The sequence below is a fragment of the Cygnus atratus genome, chromosome 2, assembly GCF_013377495.2.
Source record: "Cygnus atratus isolate AKBS03 ecotype Queensland, Australia chromosome 2, CAtr_DNAZoo_HiC_assembly, whole genome shotgun sequence".
NCBI lineage: Eukaryota > Metazoa > Chordata > Aves > Anseriformes > Anatidae > Cygnus > Cygnus atratus.
Window position 1 is genome coordinate 121,897,983 of NC_066363.1, and position 20,424 is coordinate 121,918,406.

The 20,424-nt window shown below is 45.2% G+C and overlaps 1 protein-coding gene across 1 annotated transcript in view; it reads left to right on the forward strand.

The window, feature by feature from the left end:
• Positions 1 to 273: 273 nt before the first annotated feature.
• Positions 274 to 20,424, forward strand: part of CHD7 (chromodomain helicase DNA binding protein 7) — a 127,962-nt gene continuing 107,811 nt past the window's right edge. The window contains 2 exon segments of the mRNA XM_035553166.2: positions 274 to 438; positions 2,518 to 2,621. The gene's annotated coding sequence lies outside the window, so the exon portion shown is untranslated.

Consider the following 20,424-nt stretch of genomic DNA (forward strand, 5'->3'; position numbering starts at 1 on the left):
CGCGGCAGCCGCCTGGCTGGCTGGTGTCTCGCTCGGCTCGGCTCCTGCGGGCGCGCTCGGGAACTATCGGATTAAACTTGAATCGAGTGAAATTACACAAAGGAGCGAAGCGGAGCCGGGACCCGGCGGAGAGCCCGAAACTGCCCGAGCCCCGCGCTGACCCTTCCTCTCCCTCCCCTCCCTTCCACCCCTCCTCTCGCCCGCCCGCCCCGGCCAGGGATCTCCCCCCCCCCCCCCCCCTCCTCCTTCTGCCTCTCCTCTCCTCCCCTCTTAGCCCAGCCCCGGGCCGAGCGAGCAACTCCGTGTGCGTGTGCGAGCCCCCCCCGGCCAGCGGCACCAACTCCGGAGCGTGTCCCCTCCTCCTCCCCGGCCCCTCGGCGGAGGGCAGCGAGGGAGCGAGCGGGGGACACCGGCCCCCGACGGCCCCGCACCGGCCCGGTGAGTGACCGGGGAGGCAGGTCCCCGGCGGGGCTAAGGCTGGGGGGGGTGGTGGTGGTGTTGGGGGGGGGTTGTGCGAGGGGAATAGGGGGCGTTTTGGGGAATAGGGGACGTTTTGGGGAAAGGGGGCGTTTTGGGGAGGGGGGTCCCGGGGGGGGGGGGGGGTCGGGGTGCGTGTGGGGGATGCTGCGCCCCGTGGCGGCTCGGTGCGAGGCGGGGGGGCCGCGCTCAGCGGGGCACTTCCCCGGGTGTAAATGGCTTTTTGTTGTGCTGCGGCCGGCCGGCCGCCCGCCTGCCTCGGGGGAGGGGAGGGCACCGGGGAGCCGGAGCGGCGGCGCCCCTTCCCCTCCCCGCCCTCCCCCTCCCTCCCCTTTCCTCCCCCCCCCTCCCCACACACTCCGGTCCTCTCGGCAAGTTTGGAGGGCGGCTGAAAATCCGGGAAAAGTTGAGCGAAACTGGGCGGCGGGGCCGAGGGAGCGCTCTCCTCCCTCCCCCCCCCCCCCCCCCCCCGCCTCCGTCCCCGGGGCTGACCACGCTGCCGGGGCTGCCGAGCACAACAAGCGCTAACAAAGTGAGGGCGCTTCCCGGCCCGGCTCGGCTCGGCACGGCCCCGCCCGGCAGCACCGCGCTCCCGGCCGGCACATGGGGGCCGGGGCACCCCCAGGAAGGCGGGCGGGGAGGAGGAGGAGGAGGAGGAGGAAGGAGCACGCGGTGCCGCTCCGGTGTGCGCGATTGTCCTGCCCCGGCGGCGGGAGGGTGGCACCGGGAGGGGGCGGCGAGGGCCGGGGAAAGAAAGGAGGGAGGGGACGGCGAGGGACCGGAGCCAGCCGGGGCGCTGCTGCTGCTGCTGCCGCTGCTGGGGGCGGCCGCATAATGGGGGCGAGCCCCGGAGGGTCACGCACATGGGGTCGGGGCGCATCTCATCCCCCCCCCCCCCCCGGTTCTTTTCTCCCTTCTCTTTCCCTACCGCACGGGGAGCGGAAAAGGTGGTGCGAGGCCAGGCCGGGGGTGGCGGCTGCGTGTGTGTGTGTGCGTGTGCAAGGGGGGGGGGGGGGGGATCGGTGTGTGTTGGTGTGTGTGTGAGAGAAGCGCGGGGGGGGGGGGGCGCGCACACAGCGCCCTGCCGCCGCCCCGCCGGGAGCCGCTGGAAGTGGGAAGCGGACGGGGCGTGCGGCCGGGTGTCCGTCCGTCCTGGCCGTGTGTCTGTCTGTCTGTGTGTGTGTGTGTACGGGGGGGGATGAAGGAGGGGGGCAGGGTTGTTACCGAGTCTCAGGGAGAAGGAGCTGCAGGCGAGGAGCAGCCATCATTACATCGCGGGCATCCAGCCCGGTAGCGGCACCGAAGGGGGGACACGCTCCCACGCTGCGGGGGGACCCCCCCGAGCCGCCCCCCCGCCTCCTTTCCTCCTTTTTTCTTTCTTTTTTTTTTTTTTTTAAATTTATTCTTCTTATTATTTTTTCCCCTGTTATATATTTTTATAGGGGGGGCGCAGCGCTGGGAAAGGGGCGGCTTCGGGGCAGGGGCTGGGAATCGGAGCTGGGTTTCCTCCGCTCACTTCTCCACACCGCCCGGGTCCAAACTAGTTTTTTTTTAAACAGACAATGGACAAAAGAAAAGTAGCAATGCCCGGGGAGTTCCCTTTGAATTACTGAGGGATCGCTGGATGCACCGCGCAACTCTCCCCCGTACTTGCCCACTTTCCGCCTTTGTTTTCGTTTGGGAAGGTACCGAGCGTGCCTTCCAACTACAGAAAGGGGCGATTTTTGCCTTTGCGAGCAGCTTTCCCACTCCCTTGGATTTTTTTTTTTTTTTTTTTTGGCTCGGGGAATATCAGAATAACCTCAGTGCAATAAGTTTGTTTCTGTCGATGTGCACCTCGATGATTTTTTTTTTTTTTTTCTTACTTTCATCAAAGCAGATTGCAAGCTGTGTTTATACTAGAAGATGGCTTTCGGGAGAATGTGTTTGCCTTCCCCCCCTTGTGTCCCCCCCCCCTTTTTTTTTCTCGTGGTATATGGGACTAGCGGAGACACAAACAAGCAAGTTGAACAAAAAATGTTTCTGTTCATTTTCTCACAGATCATCCATTCTAACGACGGCAAAAAAATCTTAATGACTATGACCTTAGCAGCATGGGTAGCTGATTTATCCCAATTATAAATCCCGTTAGTTTGCGGTAATGTGTGAGTATCAATATATAATTCATATTAAAAAGCATGATCGGGATTTTTTTTTATTTTTTATAAAAGTTGAAATCCATCGTTTTCCAATGAGTGCTGCATCTGTCGCTTGGAGTGTTTTTGTCTCGCTGTTGCACAACAGAGGCTCTCTAGTCTTTAACCTAAAATGGCAGCTTTAATTTGACTGGGGCCCATTCATTGACAATGATAATAAAAAGGCTGAAAGCTAAATGTAGCTGGATGCTTGGGGCACGTTTGCAGGACTCTGCTCTGCATTGCTCGACGCTGCTAAGGGAGGAACTTCTGAGCTCTCCAGCTTCTGTCCTGAAAGTTTCCAAAGCATTTTTTTCTTTTTCGTTTGAAAAGAAAGGGGGGGAGGAAAATCACATTGCTCTGCTTAAAACCCACGCTAGACAACGGGGCCACTGACAAACTTAGCAGCGAGGAGATAGTTAGAGGGGAGCTTCTTCCCAGAGCTCTGCCTTCGTAACAGCGGCGGAAAAATTCTCGTAATGCTTTTTAAAACAAGCTGCAGTCCAGGGGAAAATTAACCGTTTGTTTCTGAGGTTTGTAACAGGTGATTAGGACAATTACGTTCTTAACATTTTCCTATCTCTAGCTACTAAAAGCGGGAGCGCTGCTTGTTTCCTCTTGTTCGGTGTTACAGCTGCTCAGGGTTTCTCAGAGATCCTTCAGATAGTGTGCAATTTTCTTCTAGGATAAAACCACAACTGCTTGGAAAAAGTAATTGTTTTTTCTACCAGGCATCATTCGAAGTTTGAAACAGTTACACAAAACAAAATTTCCCCTGCTAGAGCACTGGAAAATGTCAGATTTTTCAAGCACAGTCTGTCCTGCTTTTCTGTTAACCTAAACTGCTTGTTTTCAGCCTCTTTAAGTTTTTTTTTATTAAATAAGAAATACATAAAAAAAAAGATCATTTTGAAAGCTGTACAGCAGACTCTCCTCAGAGCACTAAATGCTTGCGATTGCAAGTTTAACTGAATTAGTGACTTGCTGATACTAATTGGATAATCGTATTTGACCAAATATCTCACTAAATATTTAACAATATAATGATATTTCTGTTATTAGTTGTAAATCCAGGGTAGGTTATTTAAACAATGGAAAAACTTGCTCAGATTTGAAATCTGAAACGATTTTATTGCCTCTTCAGCAATCAAGGGAAGTTTCAATGGTAGCAGAAGATCACATGGTCCTTTTAGGGAAAAAGGTAATTTTTAGGTACGTGGTGTCACAAAAATATCGGTCAAAAATATGGATATAGCGGGACTATGCTGCCTATTGCAGTCCAAACTGTACAGTGGTGGGAGACCGGAGCTGTAACCACTTTCTTTTGAATTTGGTTGATGTGGAAACCTGAAGGGTTAGGTCAAAGGAGCACTGTAAAGATTTCCCGTGTCATGTCGAGGGGTCGGTCAGCTATATTGCGGCTTTTTTTCACGGGAGTTATTTGCTGTTTAGCACTGAAAAGCTTTTGATTAACGTCCACGGTATTTCTCATTAGCGCTGAAATAACGCTAGGCCCTGGCAGGACGTGAAGCTCGCTGTCCGCACGCAGAGGTGCCAGGAGCTGCCAGCGAAGTTGCAGAGGGCTCGGCGCTGGGCCCCGGCCACTCGGGCAGGACCTGGCCCAGGCACCCTAAATCTGTGGGGTTTCTCGTCCTAAGAAAGTGACGTGGGCTCAGCCCTAACAGGAACCCAGGTGCAATTTGTCTGCCAAGGTTAAAGGCCCGAGGTGCAGGCACTCTGCAGGTTTTGCTTAAAATCTCATGTTGGGGCTCTGGGTTTGGCCGTGTCTGTAGCTTCCTAGAGTGTCTGGCTGCTTGCTTTTTGTTTTGTTTTTAGCACATGGTGTGGTCCATAAAGGTTGTTCTGATAGGAGGAGGGGGAAAAAAAGTAACTAGGAAGGATGAATGTGGAAATAAACACATGGGTTGCCTTAAATCCTGTGCCTTAGCTCTGTCCCATATTTCCTCTTCATCTTATTTTTATATTAGTTTCTCAGATGGAAAGTGTTCAGAACCTGCTGGCTGGTGTTTGCTGCTGTGCACCTAGCATTATTCAAATAAATTTGCATGGCTAGCAAGGGCACGGACAACTGCCTGACGAGTCGTGTGGTCTGAACACCCCCTTCCCCCGGTTCCCTTAAATCCTGACTTCCAGCCCCTTTTGTATTTGTCCGCTGCGAACAGATCACTAACTGTGCAGATTTATGGGCTGCTTAACTGATGCCCGTAAGTAACACGAATAATACTTTTATGTTCCCAATCTACATGAGAAAACTGCAAATTTTGGTAAATAATTAAACTGCCTTTTGTACAAATGAGTCTTTTGTGTGTAGGTGAGGCTTTAGATTTCACTTTTCCAACAGGAGAGTTACTGTACTAATTTACTGCATCTATTTAGCCTCGTTGTTGAGACAGACATTAACTTCATTGCTTCCCATCACTTATATTTCCGTGAATAACTCGTGTGCACAAATACAAGCTGCGCTGGATTTTGTTGGAAGAAAGTCTCAAGTATTGTCTGTATTTTGGAAACAATAAAAAGGCAAAAGAGAACTCCTGGTACAACTATTATTACTGATTTTTTTTTTTTTTTTACAACTCTTTCAGAGGAAAGAGTAAGGCACGGTATGCAGAAACATCCCACATTGTTCTTAGGATTCTGACAAGATATTCAAACCTGACGAAAGAGTTCTCCCTCCTGATTTCTTCCCATCTGTAGAACCTACGTGTAAGTCTCAGTGGCTTCTGTCTTCACCCAGACCAGTGGCCATGGAAGTGCCACGTCACAGTTATTTTCCAAGTAAGAATTTCAATGCGTGAAGTTGGAAGACATGATACTAAATAAATAAATAAATAAAAGACTCAGTCTGTGACCTAAAGGACACATTCCAGGAGCCTGAATATGACAACAAAGCTCTTAAGGATATTCTTAAGTATACAAAAGCTGATTAGCTCTTAGCTTCCAACATTGTGACTTTTCAAAGATGTAAACATGCACCTAGAAGAAGCCAAGTCCAACCCGATGATCTTCATGCTGTTGGGTTCTCTTGTTTCACAAATGCTGCTCAGTTTCTAAACATCCTGGTTATTTTGCAGCTTTTCCACTAAATATATTTTCCTTCCAAAGGAGGAAAAAAAAAAAGAGCAGTACTGCTTAACTTAACCAATCTAATTTTAAAGTTAAAATTCAGTAAAAGAGTGCTCGTTACCAGTTGAGCTACGTGTTACGATGCCATACAAATACAGTGACTTTGCAGGCTTATCGGCGTATAGGAGCTAACCAGAGGTCCTTGCTGGTGTGATGTAGGGATCCCTTTGCTTTGTAGTGACCTATATAGCTATGTTGGGTGTGGTTTTGCTGGGCTTTCACGGGAGCTGCATCCAACCTTCCTCTGACATAGACAACTGCTGTGATGAGAGGGCCTTGAGGGGAATGGTGGGGAATAAATAACTTCAAGAATCAATTGTCTGGAAAAAGTCATTGCAGCCAAAATGTCTGCCTTTATCCTAATGGTCCTGAGAGGAAAATTAAATTTCAGATATCCAGGCTTGATCCTAGAGGTTATTCTGCTCAGGCTTCATTTACATAGGGGCTGGTTAGCATAGCATAGCAAGTGGCACGGCAACTTACCTGCCTGGGAATAGGCAGCATGCTGGAGAGTCCAGTGCTGAATAATTTTGGAAGCTCTTTAATTTTTAATGGCTTTGAGACACTTTTTAAGCTTTTCAGTTGAGCTTACTGTTTACTGCTCTGACTTCAACAGGTAGCTGGCTTTAAAATTTCTTCTTAGAGATACTGAAAGAAATTGGTCTCCCCTACAGTTCATTTTGATATCCGTCTACAAAGTAAGCTTCCCTTCTAGAAGCATCCGATGGAGGTGTACATCAGATGTACAAAGTATGATTTCTTAGGTGCAGGTAAACCAGTCTTGCTCTGAAATCAAAATGTTTTTATTCCCCACCCCTCCACCTCCCTGCTCCGACATCCCTTAGACTTCCTTTCTGCTTCAGATTGTGCCTTTCCACAAGCTTTTTAATCTTCTTTCCAATTTATATCATTCTTTGTTTGCTTAACAGAGTGGCGTTTTTCTTTGTTAGCCTTAGATAATTAGGATATGTTGCAAAATAAGCACACGTTTCAGCTCCTAATAGTACCGCTTTCCACCCAAAGCGTGGAGGATGCGTTGCTGGCGCGGGACGAGCTCAGCGGCTGCGCCCAGCTGAGGCGGTCTTGGCATGGGACAGCTGGCATTGCAGCTTGCGGGTGGCTTTTTGAAGGCTCCTTCACCAACCGTTGGGCAGTTTTATCACTTTGACTTCTGCTTTCGTGACAGCAGCAGTCCCTTGTCATTAGGTGTTAGGGTTGTAATGGTTTTTGGCGTGGTGGCGTGTTGGAGAAGGCCGGTCCTGTCACCCTTTCTGTGCACTGAAGGTAGCAGCTGTAGGATAACCCTGTCCAAAGGATGAAATCTGGGGCATGGGGAGGAGCTTGCCTGGGGGGCTGGGATGCTCCTTGAAGAAGTAAGGAAGGTTTGGAGAACCAAGGCTGTGCGACCAGTGGTGAAGGAGATCGGGACCTGGATCAAGCCCGAGGAAGACTTTAACAAAGGCACTTTTTTTGTCCTGGATCTTAATACAGGAAGTCTGTGGATTTATTTAGAGGGTAAACAACGTTTATTAAATGGGTAGTTTTTAGGTGCGAAGGAACAGTGGTTGTTCTTTCAGAGAGGATTCAAGGGAAATCTAACTGAAGCTGAGCTGAATGCTGTGCTTTTAGAGGTTTGGAGATAGCAACAGGACAAAAAGAGGAGAAAAGGCTTCATCAGAGAAAGTGCTGGGGTAGTGCTGTTCTGGGAGAAATATGACACAAACCCCTGTGTGAGAGGAATGGAGAAATTCAGTTCATGTCTTTGGTACTGCTAACCTGGATGGTCTAGTGAGCTGGAAATCCATGTTAACAATAGTTTATTACATGAACATCTTCCTTGCTTCAGAGACAGTTTGCCGATGTAGCTGTTGAGATAGAAATCCAAAGCTGAAATGCTACTTGGTAAAATGTCTTGCAGGAAGGTGAGTGTCAGCCTGGACTGCAGCAAACAGCAGTTTAGTGTTTCTTGGAGTTGAAAATAAACAGAAAGGTTGATACAACTTTGAAAGATACAACTTTGTTTTTAATGCTTGCAATAAGGAGGATTAAAGAAAGGAAGGTAACGAAAAGGCTAATGTTCAAAAATGGCTCTGATAAGGCTGAGATAAAATTGCACACAGGTGAGAGACCGGAAAGTTTCAAGGATGCATCTTAATTAGTAGCTAGGATATGGCAATTTTCAGAATCTTAAATATTCCGGGGTAGGACAGCGTCTCTGAAGTCCAGAAATCTGGCACTCCGGGTAACTGGTTTCTTTTAGTTTCATATTTGAATGTACATCGTTTATGTGGGATCGGAAATACCTAAATAACCATAACTGCAGTTATTAGCTTGAAAGGCAGTATATGAAGATGATATTTTTGCATGAACTGTCTGGCATATTTCTGGGAAAGTCCTCTGGCTGTTTGAGGCTGTGCTCTGGTTTCTGCTGCTGTTGGGCTGGAGTAGCTACTTGTTGGATTTTGTTGTTTGTTGCCTGGCAAAAAGCAGACGGGTCATCTTCTCCAGGTGTTGGTTTGAGAGGTACTTGGACTATGTTGCTAGTTCCTGGGGAGGATTTTGGCCCAGATTTCATGCAGAGGTCACAGGGAGGTACGGTCCTGCCAGGGTGGTTCAGCAAAGGCCCGGTGTCATTCTAGCTGTTGCTTACCTGAGTCCGGAGATCCCTTTAAACTCTGACGAGGGGACTCCTGCTAAGAGTGTAATTCTTGCCTCAAGTTGTTTTAACCATGACAAATTAAACTGAGAGCTTATAGCAAGCAATTTAATCTCTCTTGATTTAGGAAGGAATCATTCAGAAAGTGAGTTAAATAGGGGTTTCTTGACTGCCTCAGGAGGTAAGTCTGGGAGAGACCTGCTAAGTAATTCACTTTATTTATCAGTACTGTTATGAGGTGTCTGCTATGCTTTGCATTTGCTTAGCTCTGTGAATGGAGTACAGCCTGATTCATCTTTAGTTTAATCATTCGTTCTTTGGAGGGGAAGTGAACGAGCAGCTTCAGCTCTTGATCTCTGCAAAGGTGTGTTTCATTTTGGTTTGTTCGTACAGAAGTAAGTGAAGGCAGTTACGTGATTCCCTAATGCCATCGTAACCTCAAGGAGGTCACTGAAAAATTGCATTTCAGCTTTACTACGGTTCTGGAGTAATGCACAGCCCGTGTGACCTTACTCACCTGAGTAACTCTTGGTGAACGTACTTTTTAAAAAATTATTTATTTTTAGCAAGATTTGAGCTTTGTGATATCCATGCAGAAGGAAGGAGTTGTTTTGTGGAAATGGCTCTGCTGTTGGAAGAACGACCTTGTTAAAGGCAGCAGTAGAGCAGGAGCGTGGTTTCCAGCTTGGGTCTGGTAATTGTTGTAGTAGATGACAGTCTTAGAAGTCACGTGTGCTAGATGTTGCACTGAAACTAAAAAAAGAAAAATGGAAGGAGGGGAAGTGGTTTGTGTGCCTTTTCACTTAATCATGGTTAGATTTAAAGAAATGCTGTGTTTAAGGTGACCGAGTTAAATGGCTAGTTCTCCAGGAAATAAGCTAACACCTCACACCATTGCTCTCCCCCCTCCCACCGACAAATGGTTACTTGGCTTTGGGGCATTGAAAAAGAAAACCCCGATGGCAGATGAAAGGAGCTGCTTCCATCTCTGTTCTCAGAAGATGTTTCCCTGCCACAAAAGAGTCGTTTTAATCTCTCTTCCCGGTGTATTTCTCTCCTTCCACCACCTCTCCCCTTCCCCCAGGAGGAAGAAGACCAGGCCTGACAGGCTGTCGGCAGGCCTCGCTGCCCCTCAACCTGCCATTTCCCAGCCGAGGCTGGCCCGTGACTCGCGGCACGGCTGGACTGAGCAGCGTGGGGTGGTTGGGCAACCCGAATGCTTGCCCTGGGAGGAACCCAGCTGGCGGGGGCTGTTGCGGAGCAGCGGGGGTGCCGGCTGTGCGCCCAGTGTCATCCCCTGGCGGGACGGCCAGGGATCCGCTGCCCTCTTCCTTCATGGCTTGTTCAAAGACATCTCTGTGGTGCTCGGGGATGCGTGGAGTGCTTCAAGGCTGCCTGGCGTTACGATTTTTGGGCAGGCAGCTGGTAGGGTTGAGAAGGCTGAAAACCCTCGTCTAATTTGGTAAGGCATAACAATGGCAGTGCTTTGGACAGGGTGCTTTTTCTCTCAAGTGCAGGCTGAAATGAGTTGTTTCTGCACTGGGGGGCCTGTGTGTGTGTGAGCTTCATCAGAGCAAGCGGAGGCATCCCACTCACTGCTGCTGTCTCTTTGGAGTGATGGATCTGGTCCTTGTTCGCTTCCCGAGCAAAGTGGCATGTCCAGGGTAGGTCGTGCGTCACAGAACGAGGCAGATGGATCCACAGAGAGAAACCGTGGGTCAGAAAACCCAGGAGCCTGCTGGAACCAGCCTGTGGTAAAATGCCTTGTTGGCTTGGCTGCCCCCCTCCAGGCTCTTTCCCTTGGAGTTTAAGAAAACGGGGATATCAGCCTCCTGTAATAGGTTTACTTGGATACTGGCAACAACTTCAGGAGAAAACACAAAGTCTTTGCTTTTTCCTCCTTATCAAAAATTCTTGTAGCTTCTCTCTGTCATGCATCTTTTTGAGATTGGTGGTCACTTTTCAATGGCTATTTGTTTTTATTTTAACTGGGATGATATCTGCAAAGCTTTCTTTACCCTTCTCTTCTAATTGAGTTACGCTTATCTTACTATTTATGATCTTTGCAAGAACTCAATTTATATATCTTTTTCCTGCTGGAGTGTTGTACGTAAATCTATACTGAGAATACATATTACAGTAAATTATGTTGTAGCTCTCAAGACAGCTGGAAGGTATTGCATGTCACCTTGTGGTCCACCTACTCCTGTGTAAGTGAGGTTATGATTTGGGAAAGGCGGTGAGCTAATTTGACAGGACAGGGTTGTGAAAGGAGAAGTTTCCACGCTGCTTTTGTTCCCCCGCACCCTTCTTCCCCAGCGCCCGCCTCTAGCAGCAGTGCTTGTCAGGTCCTTCTGTGAACCACTTTAGTTCACTAAAATGGCAGAAAAATAACTCAGTAAAATGGAGAGCATTTTGCTGTTGTAATGAATCAAACTGGCTCATAAAAGGATCTGATGAACACCAGAGCTGGTACGAAGGACGAGGGGGGCCTGTGGCTTGGAGAGCAGCAAGCCCTTTTCATCTTTTCATTTTGGTGGCAGTGAGCAAGTGGATTGGATCAGTTGCCTGGGAACCTTCGTGGGAGAAATAGAAATGGAATAATCATTTGTGAAGCAAAGGACACCAAAAGAAAAATGTGCTGGCTTGAGTTCAAATTGATATTGAAATTTGTTTATTCTAGCAATGGTATGGATTGCGTGCTCTAAACAGTTTGTTAGAACTAATAAACCACTGTCTAGAAATCAGTTTTTCTTTTGAGGTAGCAGAACAAAAGCCTAGAAGATTTACTGATAGCTTGTCTGAGATTTCAAGTTTGAAGTATTTCATGTTTTAAACAATTTATTCACAGGAAAGTACGTTGTTCTGTGCATTTTTTAATTTTTTTTTCTGTGATTCTTGTTTTGGCAAGCTTGAAGTTCTACACTAGGTTCAACAACCTCCTGACTCAATTCGTACGTCTCAAATTTTATCAAATTAATGTTAATTCAGTGGGCTGAGTTATGAATAACTTTATGCTAAGTATCTAGATCATTCCTATGTTAGTTTGAGGTAGTATGGGATTTCTTGTTCTTAGCAGACAGCTAAGACTATGTTGCCTCTGGTAACCTGAAGCTTTCTCACAGTGATTTAATCACAATCTCATCACTCTTATTTGTTTGAAATGGGTGGAAAAATGCACTGCAAGTAAAATAACATGCTATGTAGTTACTCTTATTTTGCTATATTTCTGCTGCTCTTCAGAGAGAGAAATAGGCAGTTTACACTGTGTAGCTCACACGAGGAGTGAATACTTTACCGTAAGTCAGGAATTCTGATTGTAACTTCTGGTCTGGCTTCCTAAGGATTTTAGGTAACTTTCAGAGAATCAGTAATGCAATATGAGAAACTGCTTGCTTTCTGAAAAGCCGTGGTTATTTTGCAAAGTTATTTGTGTAAACTGCCTGCAGTGTGACAGAAAGGTGCCGAGTAGGTGAAATAATGGAATCTTGTTCATTCTTTCCCTTCTTTTTCTCAAGATTTGGACAATTGTATGTGCCTTAGTGGAAGGTAAACACTTGCCGTGGTTATCAAAAAATAAATAAATAGTGGTGCACCATATAGGTCCCTCTCTGCAGGTTTTACATCTGAAAAGTGCCCTTTCAGGAGCTGCAGGGGCTGGCAGGAGGAGCAGGAGAGGGGACTTCCAAGTTTGAGCTCGGGACACCAAGGATATTGCACGTTTCTTTTGGTGCAAACTCTATGAGGAGTGGTGGCTCTGACCCGCATTGTGTGTGTTCAGAGTAATATTGTAGTTACTAAAAGCAGCTTGTTTACATTAGGAATTGTATGTGCTAGCTCTAATGGGCTTTAGGAAGCCCAAAGCACAGCTGTAAAACATCTGTCTCTGGGACCAGATCTTGTCTGTCCGATGAATTTTTGTCCTGCATTTCATGTTCAGATTTAAAAAAAGAAACAAAACTTTTTTTTTTTTTGGGTGGTTTTAAATATGAAAGTTCTTAGCCTTCCTGCTTGAAGGCTGGTTTACACTTGAAAGGCTATCGTGCTGTTGTCTTGAACGCAGAACTTAAAATAGTGACTCAGTATTAACTTAACTCCACTTCCTCTTTAATCCGATCATCTTGCTTGCTATATGACCTTATAACACCTTAATTTAAAGGCTGCTTATTCCAGTGGATTAAATTTGGAGGTGTCTGGAGTGGTGGGCATTGCTACAGGAAGTGCTTAAGAGGAACTGAGAAACAGTGCAGCCTAAAACAAAAAGGGGGGGGGAAGGAAGGGAGGTATTTTCCCACTTGCTGATGCTGACTGGTGAATGAGTGTTGCTAACGCATGGTCCGTGCAACAGCACAGGGCTTACTGAAAGGTCAGGAGGAGTTCTGAGCACGTAGTTCTGCTCTGCCACAGGAAAAAGTACGTTCCTTTCCAGTGAGTGCATTCGATGCTCTTTGTCTGATGTGTGCATTGACAGGATATAGGGCCAAGTACCTGTTTGGTGCGTGCACCTCCAAGTGCTCGGGTGGTTTTGCTTCTCTTCTCCTGTTTAGGGTTAGTGGGCTAAGCGATGATTGGGAGCCAGGGACTTCAGTGCTTCTCCAAACTGGTATACCAGGTTTGTAAGGATGTCTTTTGAGGTTTGCCATATCGGGGCTTGTAATAGTTGCTGTTTATATATCAGCTCTCATCACATGATCTTGGTTATTTACCAAGCGTTAATTTGTCTTGATACTGCTCTCATGAAGTAGATGAATGCTGTCCTTAAATACCAGACCGACTCTTACTCTTAGCACTTTTAAAAACCCGTTCTAAGTATTCAGATTCCGTGTCTCAATAGCCTGTGATTTTTCAGAATTTGCATCGTTTAAATATCTTTCTTAGGATTATATTCTAAACAAGTTGTATTTTGTGTGTTGAGATCAGGTACTGCAAGCTTCCCCCTTGTCCTACATGGTTTCCTGAAAAAACTCTGCTGAATAGTCTGTGATTATGAGATCTTGAGCTTAGGTTTAGAAGTAGCCAGAGTACTTTCCATCAGACGCGATGCTGTTAGCCATTTTGACTCATGTTTTCTGTGAGGGTTTTCTTCCATGTGAAGTCCTGACTAAACTAAACAACAACCAAACAATCTCTGAACAGCTGCGTGGTCCCAGGGAAAGGCATGTCATTTGGGTGTGATCTGGGGCTTACGGTGAGTGTTTCCTGTGCCTGTGAAAACCTTGATTGCTACAAGGCTTTGAAAACAGACCTCGTGGCTGCTGGAGGGTTAGCAGAAGGCACTGGGCACATGCTGCTGCCTTTGAGCTGGAGCCGTGCTCAGCACGGAGCAAGGGAGGAAGCGGTGGTGGGCTGGGAGCTGCAGTGAGGCAGAGCTCGTCAGTGCCCCTGGCAGCACTGGTGGCATCTTCTGCATTTGGTGGGGGGAAAACTCACCCCCTGGATTTAGGAAATGAGAGCTGTTCCCACTTCAGAGGTAACAGAGGTTTTGTTTTCAGCAGCTAAGATGTTGCACCACGACCTGCAAACAGGAGCAGGAGATTGAATTCAGTCTCCCAATAATTCCTTAAAGTGCTTAACCTAAATATGTTGTCGTTACTTTAAGTATCTTTTTATAACAGGAGTAAATCTTCGGGCCAGTGCTTTGAGCTGATATTATCTCTTACAGCTGCTGTTTAAAACAGAAAAAGTGTGAATACTTTAATTTTCATCACTTTGTATTGTTTTTAATTCCTTCTCCTTCAGGCATGAAAAATATTTTCTATACAAGTTTAGTATGCCTAAAATTTCAATAATAACACAGTTTGGCTTTGAGTTATTCTGAAGCTGAACTTACGAACCACTGTAGGTGTGAGTAGCGTACAGAGAGGTACAGCCTGTGCTGCAGTGTTCAGGATCGTCCGCGTTGCTGTTACTGCCTTTATCCACTCTTCCCACCCTTCCAGCCCCACGAGGATAAAGACAGATTAGGCACTTGCTTTGATTTTTTTCGTTGCTGGAATAGGCTAGTCTTTTATGCAAAAATGGTGGAACTGCAGCAGTCCGGTGCTCGTTAACGTGGGTGTCCTTGTCCGGGTCCTGCCGTGGTGCTCTCAGACGTTGTGATCTCACTTGCGCTGCCACAACAGGGCCTGAGATACAGTTTCTTCAGGGAAGGAAAGTGAAATGGTACACTGGAAGCTGTGTGGTATCAAAGTAGTGTGTTGTCCAGAGTCATTAAAACCAGGTTACAACCTTGCCTTTTGGGAGCAGCTGTCCCAGCGAGACCAGGGGCATGTCTCGTCCAGAGTCCTGCTTAGTGGGGTGGAGGCTCTTGAGAAGCAGAGCGAGCCCCGTAGTCCCCCCAGCTTTGCAGCTCAGAATTTCCTTGGAAAAAAGTGATGGGTAACACTTAATGAATTTTTCTTGCATGAATTCGTCTAGTCTTTCTCGGTCTGTGTAAGCTCTTAGCTTCCATTGGGACTGTGGCAATGAGTTCTGCAGCTTAAGTACACATTGTATGAAGAACTGCTTCCTTTTATTTGTTTTATTTTGAACCTACCACCTGCTAGTTTTGTTTGATGTTCTCTAGTTTCCTTGTTAAGAGAAAGGGAACAATGGTTCGCTACTTACCTGCTCTGTGCCGCTCGTGGTTTTGTAGGCTCCCTCCTACTCTCTCCCCAGTTGTCCCTTCTCTGGGCTGGAGAACGGAGGGTGTCACATGCGTGTCACCCACGTTGGTCATTTCACTGCTGAAGCGGAGGTGGGCAGAGCAAACATGAGCTGCAGGATGACATGGGTACCTTGCAGACTTGGGCAGTAACTTAATGATCTCTGCTACAATTCTCCCCGCACCATTTTTTTTTTCCTGATATATCTTAGCATTTGGTGTTCTTAGAGTCCAGTTTACTCTTCTGACAGGTATTGTCTTCCTAGATCTATCTGTTCTAGCTCCCAGGTCTCTGTCTTGAGAAGGAGGCAGTTGGGTCTGAGCTCGGAGCAGTGCATGTAAAGCAGCCAGGTTGTGTTTTCTCAGGTGCCTTGCATACTGTTTACCCATGCTGACTCTCATCTGCATTTTATTTCACCTTAGCTGGGTGTGATGAAGATCTGCTGCTTCCTGCATTTGATTTTCATTTTTAGCAAACTGAACTCATTGCTATTATCAGCAAACTCGCTTTAAGGCTCATCTATTGATCATTTATGTGCATGCTAAACAGCGCCGATCTCATCATAGCTCAGCTGACTCTTTTCCAGATCTTTCCTAACTTTTTTTCCTGGTTTGAACTGCTGGCTTATCCATGTGCAGACCTTTCCTCTTTCACTGCTGTAGCCCAGTTTAAGACGTTTTGGTGGAGGACCGTTGTTCAGAAGCTCGCATGTAGTTTGAGCATCCAGCTGAGCTCAGACGAATTCCTTGAAGCGATTGACAGGTGATCAAAATATGTATTAGTAGTAAGAGAGAACTTTGCCATGGGAAGGCATCAACATCGCTTTTGTGGTCTGTATTCATCTATATGCCCACTAACATTTCTTATATATAAAAGAAGATGTATGTATCTTCTCCTTATTCACCGCACTGAGACATTGGCCTGCTGGTCTGTGGTTATTGACCGCCTAAAGGTGTGACCACCTTTCAAAACGTGAAAGGAGAGTTTGACACCAAGGTGTTACATGGTATGGTGAACAGATAAGCTGTTCTCTATCCTTGTGCTTGTCAGAAGTCTTGGGTGAATACCATCTTGTTTTGGGAACTTGTTACTGTCTGCTTTAGTTTGATCCAAAACTGCCTTTGAGACTTTCTGGGAGGAAAAATTCCAAGGTAGAAGCTTCCCTTAGTTTGTCCAGTGACAGTAAATGCAAAAAAAAACCTTCAAATTTTGTTCATTTTCTCAGTATTTCTTTCATATCTTGGCTATATGTTAATCCAGTGGGTTCTCTAGGAGGCTTTGTGTATCTGGCATGTGTGAAAGGACCTTATATTACCTTACCCCTTTGTGCACGTACTTTTTGTTTATAATTTTACTTGCTAGTTCTTTTTTTTGTTGGTTTTCACTTCTTTATGGAAAACGGTTCTTCGGATGATCTGCCCAGCTTCTGGTTTACATGTGATGATTTTTTTCTCTTTCTTGCGTCTCTGCATTTTTATTTCTTGTCTGTTGTCTTTAAATATTGTCCAACTGCATAATTTTGGTTCTCTTACCAAGCTTTCCGATTTGCATGTTTTTCTCTTTCAAAGCAAGCACTCCAATAATACATTTTTGTTGCTGTTTCTTTTTAGGAATGCTAAGCTTAAATATGTATTTAATGGATTTCATTAGTGGTCGCTGTGAGTCATGCTACAGTCAAGTCAAATGTGACATGGACAAATCTGAATGTAATATAATTTGTTGGATGTTGAAATAGTCCATAATCTAGTTCAAATGCTGCAGTGTAGCCCTGTGTACTTCACCATAACTTCAGAGAAGTTATTACATAAGTACGGTTTAATTTGCTTTTTTAACCTTTTTTTTTTTTTTTTTCTTGCCATCAAATCAGCCACCTTACCAACTTGTACGAGTAGCATGGAAATTTATTCTGAATGCCATTGATTTATTTAAGAATGAGACAAAGTATGTGACTGTGTCCTTCCATGATAATTCCCCATCAATTGTAAATTGATGCATTTGTCTAAATATGCAGTATAAAACAGTATTACAATCAAGCTGTAGTTATCATGGGACCCATAACTTTGATTTTTTTTTTCTCCTTAGCTTCGCATGTGAAAAACTCCAGTGTACTTTATTATTTAATTGCTTAGTACTGAGGTCTCTCTGTTTTATCACAGTATGTGACAAGTTACAGTACCACTCTGTATAAAAACCTTTGGTGTTTGAAGCAGTGATGGAACAGTGAGAGTTTAATTCATGTATAGATATGTGACTGCTGTATTTAGAAGAAAACTTTGCAGAAATAATAGCTGTTTTGTGTTTTGTCTGGTTTTGGAGAGCTATGTTGCGTTGCTTAAAATTCTGTGTTGCATTCGTTAATTTCTGTTAGAGAAGGGGCTATCTTGAAAGTTACTTAGACATCCAAAGTAGCCTGAAATACATGTGCACTCAGTATTTCTTCATAAACAAGTAATTTGGGGGAGTTTTGCACTTCAGTAATGGAAAAAAAAAATAATGTTTGCTCCATCAAGATTGTGAACTGTTTGAGACCCCAGACACATTGATTTTATAACGAAGGAGCACTTGTTTCAAAATGGATGCTCGATCGTGAGTTTGTAACAGGAAGAAATGGAATTTAAAGAGAGATCTACAAAATGCTTCTGGTTCCTGCCAGGAGCACAGGTGTCACAAAGGGCCTGTGCCCATTCCAGTTGTGGAGGAGTCGTGGTTGCACTTTGATAAGTTAATTTTTAAACTTTCCCATGAAATCTCCTTCGGCTCCTGGATAGTGTGCCATATGTACAAGATAAGCTCATTGGCTGGTTTTGTTTACTTCTTTAAAAAAAAAGCTAAATTGAAATTAACGTGCTTACGGGCCAGTTTGGGTTTGCTGAGGGTGACGGGGGAAGAAACTCTATGTAGAGGTGTAGGTTTTTGGTTGAAGGAAGAACTGAAAGGAATTTTAGGAGGGTTATTTTTTGTGTGTGTGGCTAAAATAATGCTGGCACAGAACCTGGTGGAAAGCAGAGGGATGTTTTTTGTCTGATGGCAGTGTAAAGGTTTGTAACACAACTTGAAGTAAGGAGGGTTGAACCTACTCCAGCACGGACACGATGAAAAGCAGTGTGTCGTGAGGTGGTAAATGCTCTTAGGTGGTGTTTTAATGGGGGAAGGAGCGAGTGGTGTCCTTGTTGCTTTGTGTATCTCTCCCCAAACTAATACATTTTGAACTTCTCCTCCTAAGTAACTTCCATGAGGAACAGAGGAGAAACATGGAACAAAAAGCTGCGTGGTTGCTGTGCAGTAGTGCAATGCATCTCCTCTACGGGAAGATCACAGGCTATCAGCCACGTACTGCCTGAGTTCAAGTGGCATAGGGGCTTTTACAGGCCTGTTTGTTGGAAGGCATTGCTTACGAGCTTGTTTAAAAGTGACAGTAGCAAATCTGATATGTAAAAAAAAAAAAAAAAAAAGGCATGAAGACAGTTCGAGAAAATTTCGTCATGGTCTATAAATAGATGATAAACAAAACGAGGTGCTGCGGTGCTGTCATTTCCTCCCCTGACCTCCTCGTCCCCATCCCCCCGCACACATGGGATTTTGAAAGTGGCACTGGGAGGAGGAAGCAAGCCTTAGCCTTGTTCGAGCAACCAGATTACGGACTGCAGGTATCTGCCTCTGTGATCCTTGTTAAAGGAGTGTATCACTTTTGTTCCCCCCCCCATCCATAGGGCAGTGTCTTTTTGGGCTGGCAGCAGATACGTCCTTAACAAAGTAGCGGGGTAGCAATTACTGACAGTTACTTATTAAATTGTAACTTTGACTTGGTGAAAACTGAGGCAATTGTGTGTTAGCTTGTTCTATTCTGAACTATTTTTGAAGCTCAGCTTTTTAAGGTTGAATGTTGTAAAAGAGATCAAACTTAAAGGCAGGAGAACCTTTCTGTGGGCCAGAGAAGTCTTCCATTAGTTTGGTGAGCATCCTCTTATTTGTACTCAGAAGAGGCATGTTTGGCAATGGGAGGCATGAAATGACAGGCTGTAAGCTCCACATCCTTGTGTGAGAGGATCTGTGGAGTAGTTACGTGTTAGAACTGCATCGCAATGTAGGTTTTTTTTTTGTAGGATAAAATCAAAACTGACTCTGACAGCAAGTTGTCAGTTTTCTCTTTTTCATAGGCTTATGTACATATTTGTTCCTTCTGGTCTACCCTGAAGTTTAACAGTAGGATAGGGCTCTTTGAGTCATCTAAACCAGCAAGATTTTGGAAATCTTGTGTGGAAAGTGCTTAAAACTGTTCATGAGGGCTAAATATTGTACAGTGGTTCCGATGCCTCCTTCCCTCCCGTGTAATTATCAATATGAATCAGGCAGGTGTGATTGGAGCCCAAAGTGATTTACATTTGCTCATCACTTAGCCTAATTTTCTTATCGAGATAGGTAAGGATTAGTGGAAGGAAATAAACTGTTTGTTTCTGTTTAGACACAGTTTTCGTATGGTTGAGAAGGCTGCTGATCTCCTTCCTCTCTTCTTCTCCTTTTACCCATCTACATCTACAAAACAGACAGTCCAAGTACCACTTAGGAGTTTTTAGCTGGAGGAACAGAAGAATAATCCAGCCATTTAATGTATAGTAAAAGATGGATGCTTATCTGAATATTCAGCTAGGTACTATTGTAATACAGAGATGATGTAAATTTGGAATAACTTCTGAAAAATGTGCAACTTCAAGGAAGAAGAAAAAAGAAAACAAAACCAACACGCCAGTACAGCCAATTCTTGTGTGATTCTTTTTGTGTGTGTGTGTGTGTGTGTGTTTGTTTTTTTGGGGGGGGAGGGAGGTGTACAAGTTGGGGACTTGAAGTAAATGTTCTGGATAGTTTAAGAGTATGAGGTATAATTTAAGATAGTGGCCTTGGTGACCTGGCATGGAAGAAAAAGCACAATTCCTATGTTAAAATAGATGCACTTTTAGGGTCGGCAATACTAGTGACAGTGACCTTAGAAACACCTTGCATTTTCATAGACTGAAGTCCCATCCATTGTCTCAGGCCTTTCCCTAAAATCAAGAGATGTGAAATCTTTTAGCATGTTCTGTCTTGATAAGCACAGGTTTATCTAGGTATTCTTGTCATGGACCATCATTTACCTTACATGATTACAAAACTGTTCTGTGTTAACTGATACAGAATCTATGTTTAATTTCATACACAACTGGTGTCTTCTGTGTTAACTCCAAATTTTGTTTTGGTTTCCTTATGTCATGTAATTTTTTGTTAAAATGTTTGTGAAATTCATAATTTAGATCTTCTGTATGATTAACATCATCTGTAAAAGTGACCTGTA